Source organism: Papio anubis, chromosome 15 (assembly GCF_008728515.1).
Source record: "Papio anubis isolate 15944 chromosome 15, Panubis1.0, whole genome shotgun sequence".
NCBI classification, from domain to species: domain Eukaryota; kingdom Metazoa; phylum Chordata; class Mammalia; order Primates; family Cercopithecidae; genus Papio; species Papio anubis.
In genome coordinates, this window is record NC_044990.1 from 84,501,860 (window position 1) to 84,511,143 (window position 9,284).

General features: G+C 41.7%; 1 long non-coding RNA gene across 1 annotated transcript in view; it reads right to left on the minus strand.

Annotated features, from left to right (window-relative positions):
• Positions 1–1,891: 1,891 nt before the first annotated feature.
• LOC116270513 overlaps positions 1,892–9,284 on the minus strand; it is a 92,672-nt gene continuing 85,279 nt past the window's right edge. Inside the window, exons 2-3 of the long non-coding RNA XR_004178561.1 lie at positions 3,256–3,346; positions 1,892–2,823 (exon numbers count right to left, since the gene is read on the minus strand). This is a non-coding gene — a long non-coding RNA (uncharacterized LOC116270513). The remainder of the gene's footprint in view (positions 2,824–3,255; positions 3,347–9,284) is intronic.

Here is a 9,284-nt window from a genome sequence, read left to right on the forward strand (position 1 = left end):
AGAAACCCTCTTGTGCCAAACAGTTAGCCAGGTTGCAAATGCAAAGAAAAAGTTCTTGAAGGACATTAAAAGTGTCATGCCAGGGAGCACATGAATGATAAGAAAGTGAAACAGCATGATTGCTGATACGGAGAAAGTTTGAGTGATCTAGAGAAAAGATCATATCAGTCAACATTCCCTTAAGCCAAAGCCCAGTCCAGAACAAGGCTCTAACTTTCTTCAATTCTAAGCAGGCTTAGAGAGAAGAAGCAGCTGCAGGAAAAAAGTTTGAAGCAGGCAGAGGTAGGTTAATAGGCTCTAAGAAAAGAAGTCAGCTGGGCATGGTGCCTCACACCTATAATCCCAGTGCTTTGGGAGGCCAAGGTGAGTGGCTCACCTGAGGTCAGGAGTTCAAGATCAGCCTGGTCAACACAGTAATACCCCATCTCTACTAAAAATACGAAAAAAAACCCCAAAAAACAAAAAACAACATTAGTTGGATGTGGTGGCAGACACCTGTAATCCCAGCTACTTGGGAGTCTGAGGCAGGAGAATCACTTGAACCTAGGAGACAGAGGTTGCAGTGAGCCGAGACTGAGCCACTGCACTCCAGCCTGGGCAACAAGAGTGCAACTCCATCTCAAAAAAGAAAAGAGGCCATCTCCACAACATATAATTGCAAGGTAAAGCAGCCAAATGCTGAGGTAGAAGCTACAGCAAGTTATCCAAATCCAGCTAAGATCACTGATGAAGGTGGCCACCCTAAACAACAGATTTTCAATGTAGATAAAATAGCCTAATATTGGAAGAAAATGCCATCTAGCACTGTCATAGCTGGAGAGCAGAAATCAGTGCCTGGCTTCAAAGTTTCAAAGGACAGGCTGACCCTCTTGTTGGGAGCTAACACAGCGGGTGACTTGAAGTTAAAGCCAACACTCACTGAACATTTCAAAAATCTTAGGACCCTTTAGAATTATGCTAAATATACTCCCCCTGTCCTCTAGAAGTGAAACAACAAAGCCTGGATGACAGCATATCTGTTTACAGTATGTTTTACTGAATATTTTAAGCCTACTGTTGAGACATACTGCTACGAAACAGATGTCTTTTAAAATATCACTGCTCATTGACAATGCACCTAGTCACCCAAGAGCTCTGATGGAGATGTACATGGAGATTAATGTTGTTTTCATACCTGCTAAGAAAACATCCTTTCTGCAGCCCATAGATTAAGGAATAATTTCACCTTTCAAGTCTTCCTATTTAAGAAACATGTTTCATAAGACGTTAGCTGCCATAGATAGTGATTCCTCTGATGGAGCTGGGCAAAGTATATTGAAAGCCTTCTGGAAAGGATTCACCTCTCTAGATGTTCTTAGGAATATTCATGATTTATGGGAGAAGGTAAAAATATCAACATTAACAGGATTTTGAGAGTTTATTCCAACTCATGGATGCCTTTCAGGAGTTCAAGACTGCAGTGGAGCAAGTCACTGCCGATGTGGTACAAATAGCAAGAAAAGTAGAAGCAGAAGTGAAGCCTGAAGATGCAATTAAACTGCTGTAATCTCATGATCAAATATAAATGGATGAGATGTTGCTCCTTATGGATGTGCAAAGAAAGGGATTTCTTGAGATAGAATCTGCTCCTGGTCAAAATACTGTAGACATTGTTGAAATGACAACCAAGAATTTCTATTACACAAATGTATAATAGTTGATAAAGCAACAGCAGGATTTGAGAGGACTGACTCCAATTTCAAAAGAAGTTCTATGTGCCTAAAATGCTATCAACCAGTATCGCACACTAAGATAAATTTTTTTGTGAAATGAAGAGTCAATGTATGCAGCAAACTTTGTTATTTTCTTACTTTAAGAAACTGCCACAGCCACCCCAACCTTCAGCACACACCACATCAATCAGTCAGCAGTCATCACATTGAAGCAAGACCCTCCACCAGCCAAAAGATTATGACTTATTGAAGACTTAGATGATTATTAGCATTGTTAGCAATATTGTTTAGTTAAGGTATGTACATTGGGTTTTTTAGACATAATGCTATTGCACACTTATTGGATTCCTGTATAGTATAAACAAACTTTTCCACACACTAGGAAACCAAAAAAAGTTGTGTGACTCATTTTATTGCAATATTCCCTTTATTGCAGTGGTCTTGAACTGAACCCACAGTACCTCCAAGATTTGCCTCTATTATCTCATTTAATTCTCACAACAACACTATAAGGAAGAAACTAATATAATTTTCATTTTAGAGTGGGAGAAAGTAATATCAAGTAAATTAAAGTTACACAAATAATGGATAGAAAAGGTACAGTTTGAATCTGTATTTCCCATACTCCAATAAACATTTATAATTTTGATCTATCCAGGACTTATTTGCCTTTTCTTCTGGTATCCCCACTTTCCGTGGAAAATTATGTCTTCCGCCTTCCACATGATAGAGCCAATGGTCCCAGAGGTATCTTGTAACCCAAGCTGCAAGAGCCGTGTTCTCCTGGGAATTTGAATGCTGAGCAAAGACCATGGGGTAAGGAAGAAGCTGGAGCTTCATCATCCGGTGGTAGCATCAACAGAGCCAAAGAACCCCTGTAGCGAGATTTCCAAGCTGCTCTGGCTGGCTTCCCATGGCCTGGTTGGTCAGTCCTTCCTTTGACTCCAAGAGTCACACAACATCTTTCCACTGGATGCTCTTTCTGGTGTTATTCAGAGCAAAGGATAACTCCTGAAGGCTTTGCTGTAATGCTGCCTCATATTATGCATACGAGGTACCTGGTACCCAGCAATGAGGAAGAAGTGATCCAGTTCCTCAAGGAATTCAAAATCTAAGAGAGACACACATATATGTGTTTAGCCAAAGCTCCCTCAGAAGCATTAAAATATAGTATCATAACGTACATAAGTGAACAACTCAGGAAATTTCAGAAATATTGTAACATACATGAGTGAACAACCCAAGAAATTTCAGAAATAACTCAGCAAATTTCAGAACTATCATAACATACCTGAGTGAATAACTCAGGAAATTTCAGAAAGTTGGTGACTCATAGATCCAATCATTTTGTTCTCTGTGATTCCTGAGAATCACAGAGATTCTGGCTATAAGACCTTATCTCTTTGGAGAAGCAACCGAATGTACTCACTGACTTATTTATATTTTCATTCTTCCGATAGTCATGTATTGAGCAACTATTGTATTTAAGTACCCTATAAACTGGCATTGAAAAATAAATTAATAAAGAAACAACTCAACAAACCTGTTAACTGGTCTCAAAGAAAGGCATGTGTGTATCAAATACTTCCAATGGTGTCTTCCATGTCTCGCTTCTTCATCTACGAAAGCTTGCCCTACAGAGGAGAGAAGGCAGATTCCACAAGTCAGGTACACCTGAGTTTCAGTGCGGCACTGACATCAGCTCTGAGTATTTGGACAAGCAACTTAAAATCTCTGTCTCAGGTTCCACATTTGTAAAGTGGACATCATAATTCTTGCCTCATGTACTTGCGGGAAGAATCACTGAGAAAACCATGTAGGTTAGCACAGCTCTCGCTGAGCTGGAAGCAAGGACTTGGCAGGGCTGCATTCCTTTCTGGAGGGCCTGAGGAAGAATTTGTTTTCCCACCTGTCGTGTTTGCGGATCCTTGCTTCAAGGCCCCTTCCATCCTTAGGGCAGCATGGCCAGTCGTATCTTCCCATCTCCTTATTGTGATTCTTGGCTCCATTGGCGCTACTACCAGATGACTAAGCTCCAGCCTCCTTCTGCTTCTTTCTTCCTACTCCCTCATTCACTGATAAGGACCTTGCAGTTACATTGGGCCCACTTGAATAATCTAAGATATGCTAGGATAAGATTATCCTCCTGATCAGCCCATTAACATGCTTAATTTCATCTACAGTCTACACGTCCCCTGGCCTTGTAACCTGACATATTTACACATTCCAGGAAGCACAGCCTGAGCATCTTTGGGGAGTATTCTAACCACCCCAGTTACAAAAAGTAGAAGCTATCAATAAGCCAGAGCATACTGCAAGAACGATATTCCCCACCGCAAGATCACCTGTTTATGAGTTATCGATACCTGAGAAGTCTTCTGAGGCATTTGATTGTATGCAGGCCTGTGTACACACACACACACACACACACACACACGTGTGGACATTGCACTCTAAGTAAATTATAGACTCCAGAAAGCTACTAGAACCTATTTCCTACGACATTACTTAATTTGCATTTCCATTTCCATTTTGAAAGCCTATTCTTTCTCTGTGCACATATGAAATTAGAATCATACAACTTGTCTTCTCTTTTTTTATTCATCACTTTTGCCTAATCCACTTTCTTGCCTCTTAGATATCTACCAGAACTAGAGTTATCATACTCCACCATTCCCTAAGATACACTGGGAAATCAATGAAGTGACTAATACCTGAAACAAAAATATTTCTTTAAAATGAGCTTGACAGTTTGCCTGTGTACTGATAAGAGGCGCTTAGGAAATTAATTAACAGGACGTTTTCTTAACTCTCAAATTGCAGGTTGCAATAGAAAACAGTGAGTGATCTTCAGAATACTGTGCTTAATAGGAATGTGGTGCATGAGAGAGATACATAAGGGAAACAGAAGCCACCAAAACACCCCTCTTTCATCCTTTTAAGTTACACTTTAAAATCATGATATTGCTAGGTATAATTCATGCCAGAGCTTTGCAAGGAAAATAAAGCTCCTCCCTGAAAATTATAGCAGGTCTATAATTAATTTGTCCTTGAAATGAAAATTACTTCTCCACATTTAAAGAAAATATAAAGTTCCAAAGTTTTTGGTTAAAAATTGCAATCAAGTTCTTACTTCCACAATAAGACTGTATATGGTATGAATGCATCTGCAGGTTAACAAGAAAAGAAAGCCATTAGAATACATTCATCTCAATTTCTATTTCAATGTTTTTCTCAACCGTTTTGTCATTATCGCCACTCCCTCTCCCCAAGGAGCCATTTCAGGTATTTTTTTCCTAATCATTTTCCACCATTAAATGTTAATGCCACAGATAGGCTGTGTATTTATTTACTGTATGTATATCTGTACTTTCTACATCAACAGATGATTTTCCCCTCCCAAGAACTGATACTATCTCGTTGAGAATGTGTGCTGATTTGATGCCTATCTATACTCATTAGCTAATTCCCCCCCAACACACACATACACGCGTGTTTATTGAGCCCTTACTATGTGCCAGGCACACAATAGTGAAAAAAGACCTCATTCTCATTTTGGTAAGACATACACAGAGCAAGCAAACCAATAAATACATAACACATCCCAGTACTGATTTTAAGAATAAAAAATACAAAGTGCATGAAAATGTTTCTGTGGGCATACTCTTTTATATTTTAAAAAAACCACAGTATGTTGCCTGCAGCACTCTTTTGCTATAAAGCCTAAGGAAACTGTGGATTCTTGAAAGCGGCAGGAGAAACTGAAACGAACAGTGGAGTTCCTCAGAGCCGCCTCATTTCACCACAGCGCTGTGTTTGCAATGTTGTGATCTGTACAGTGCACTGCTGCGATGGATTTTGTCTCAGGGTCAGAGAGCCCCTCCTCCAGGCTCTCTCAAGGGAAGCCTAGAAACCTGGAGGAAAGATAGTTAACGCTCAGGACAGGGGAGATAAACAAGGTTCAATCTGGTGAAACTGGTCAGATTCCACTTCTTTCAGTTCCAAGTATTAGCAATGAAATCTATAATCTAGAATTCCTTCTGAAAATATTTGGGAATGGTCACGTACACAGCCTGATGCAAAGAATAAGCGTACTTATTGAACCGCCCCTGCCGTGTTCCGATGGTTCTGTAATTATAAAATAGAATGTATGTTCCCCTAATAAAGTGCAGAATGTTGAGAGAAGTAGAAAAAATGAGTGACTCAGAGTCTCATTCCCCTAACAGAAGCCAATTTAACATTTCATTTGAAGCCTGGGAGAGAGGAAGACATCAGGAAACAGAAAGCAGGAGGTAGGGAGGGTGGGGAGGATCCAGGAGTCATGGAGGCCGAGCAGCCACAGATTTGCTGGCAGCGCCGGGGGGAAAGGAAGGCGGTCAGGGTCCCTTAGTGGGTCTGAGTCATGAGCCTGGCAGGACACTGATGGTCACTGGGTCACTACATCAGCTGAGATTTTTTTCTGTCTTTGTGACATTAAACACCCATTAACAGAGATATCCTGGCTCTGTCTCTCTTTCTTAGATGTGAAAGTGATTGTTCAGCCTGATTTGTCAAATACTTCAACTTCCAAATGAACCCCATTTCATTCAATGATGTGGCTCAAGATATTCAACGTAAGTTCTGGTGATTTTCCTTCATCACATGTCCCTCTGTCTTTCTTGAGAATAACTTACTTTCTTTGACATGGCCAAGTACTACCCGCAGGACCATTCTCCCTATCTTGGAGTGTGGCCAGCTGGTTGGGTTGACCAGTGAGCCAAGTAGGAGAGCCAGGACTAGGTCTAAATGGAAAGGCCTAGAAATGAGATGACTTGGCCTAAGGCTACTGGGCATGCCACAAAGGTCCATCGAGTCCAGCCCAGACAAAGCTAGAAGGGTGATCTGCTGCAGTTTACCCGGAAGGAGGCACAGAGCTGAAGCCAAATGACAAAGAGGCAGCCTAGGGGGCTTCCTTAGAGCCTGGACTCTGGTTCCCAGCCATGGGATGAATGCAGCTTCTCCTGCTTACTGGCTGCAGGAATCTGGACCACTTACCTGACTTTTATGTGCCTCACTTTTCTCTTTTATATGTGAATAATCGTGGTGTTTATCTAGTGGTGTTGCTAAGTAATAAATAATATTGATTAATCTTTAGTAAAATACTTGGAACGATGCCTGGTACATAATAAATACCATGCATAAGTGTGTATTAAATGAAGTAAGTGGTTAAATCAGATGAGCAAAAGTCTGAAAGAATGATCTCTAGGGCAATGGAGCCCCAGAGAATGCGCCTCTTATGGCAAATCCCCTGGTTAAATTCTTGGGTGGAAAATAGCTGTTAAGAGGACCTGGGCAGGTCAGATTTGAGCAGATATAGAAAATCAAATAAACAGAAAAGTGTGTGTAAATTGGGAGCTTATTTTAGAGACCACATGCTCATTGTAATTTCCATCATGGCGTGGAAGGCACACTATGTTCACAGGGACACTGTGAATATGTTATGTTCAATATAGTGTCCCTATTAACGTATGTCCCTTCCACGTCATGATGGAAATTACAATTACGATGGCACCATGTGAATTTAACATCGTGTCAGTGTATTTAATCCAGTTCGCCAGGTGATCAGCTTCTTGGAATATGGCCATTGTCAGTGGAGCCCGTCACTAACGCTTCTGAGAGTAGTTGACCTGCCAACGAATGTTCCTACCGTGGTGTTAGAGCAATCATTTTTACTAATAACAATAACTGCAGCAATAAAACACTCCATCACATCCAGGCGTGGTGGCTCAGGCCAGTAATCCCAGTACTTTGGAAGGCTGAGGCAGGAGGATTGCTTGAGGCCAGGAGTTTATGATTGATTGAGGCCTGGGCAACATAGCAAGACCCATTTGTATATTTTTTAAAAAAACCTCCACCTCACTGTGCACATTAGTGCATGCAGTGAGCAAAACCCACGTCTTATAGGTCTGTTTCTCTCATTCGTGCTACTGTGAGAGATAGAAAGATTTTCATTCATGGTTCCTCACTGTCATGGGCCCAACGCTCGGGCTGTGTCCTGAGAAATGGTGTTGGTGGAGCACCTCTCCCACCAGGGATCTGCGGTCTATTCAGGGACCCCAGTTTGCCTCCACAGAGACCTGTCTTTAGTGGCTCTGAGATTACATATAAATCCATTTTTTTTCTCATTTTATCCATTTTCCTTCTTTACCATATGTTTTCTGTTACTATGTTCCTATAGAAAATGGATTTACTATATTCTAGGCACCATGGTAGTTTTGCATGCATTAGTAATGTGCAAGACAGACATGCCCCTGCTTGCATGAAATATATACCCTACCTGCTTAGAGGCGCACTAGTGAAGGTTTTCCAGAGAATAGGAAGCAATAGGATGGAGAGAGTGAGTGAGAGAAATAGATACTTAGAAATTGACTCATACTATTCTGGAGACTGGTAAGTCTACAATCTGCAGGGTAAGTTGGCAGGCTGAAGACCCAGGGAAGAGTTGATGTTGTTGATGTTGCCGTTGGAGTTTCAAAACAATCTGGAGACAGAATTCCCTCTTCCTCAGGGGAGGCCAGCCTATTTTCTCTGAAGACATTCAGCAGATTGGATGAGGCACACACACACGCACACACTGGGGAGGGTAAGCTGCTTTACTCAAAGTTTACTGATTTCAGTGTCAATCTCACCTGAAAAATACCTTCACAGCAACACCTAGACTGGTGTTTAACCAAGTATCTGTGTTTAACCAAGTGCTTTTAACCAAGTTGACATATTAGATAAACCATCACAAGTGGCAAGCAGGCATTTTCCATTCAGAGCGAAGGGCCTACTGAAGGAACCACACAGAGCTGTCCAAGCACAGAAGAGAAGCCCCGATCTCAGATGTTGGTGTTCATGGGAGGTTTCCAGAGGCATGATATCTGATCTAGGGGCTCTGTTGGAGCAAAGAAATATGTGCTGTAGTCCAGAGGTAAGCGGCCTGATGCAGTTGAAACAGTGAGGTGCGCAAGAAGCAGGGCAAGGACTAGCTCCTACAAGGGTCTGTGGACCATGTTGAGAAGTCTGGATATTTATCCCAAAGGCAAGGGGGAGTCATTGAAGGGCTAATGAGTGACATGGTGAAAATTAGATATAATGACTCTCTTTGTATTGTGGAGAACTGAATTTGGGAAGGTAAGCAGGGAGTCTCTCTAGGAGTGCATTGAAATCACTAAGGTGAGTCCCTGTGGTGACCCTGTGTGTGAGCATTCTCCATATCAGAATGCAGCAAGCCTGATTTTCTTTAAAAGGCAAGAGAGTAAGTATTTTAGGCTCTGTGAGCCACATGTTGTCTATCACCAAAATTCAGCTCAGTGGTTGTAGCAATAAAACAGCAATAGGGCCAGGCACAGTGGCTCACGCCTGTAAACCCAGAACTTTGAAAGGCCGAAGTGGGTGGATCACTTGAGGCTAGGAGTTTAAGACCATCCTGGCCAACATGGCAAAACCCCATCTCTACTAAAACCCCATCTCTACTTGAACCTGGGAGGCAGAGGTTGCAATAAGCCGAGGCTAGCCTGGGCACGAGAGAGAGAGAGAGAGAGAGAGAGA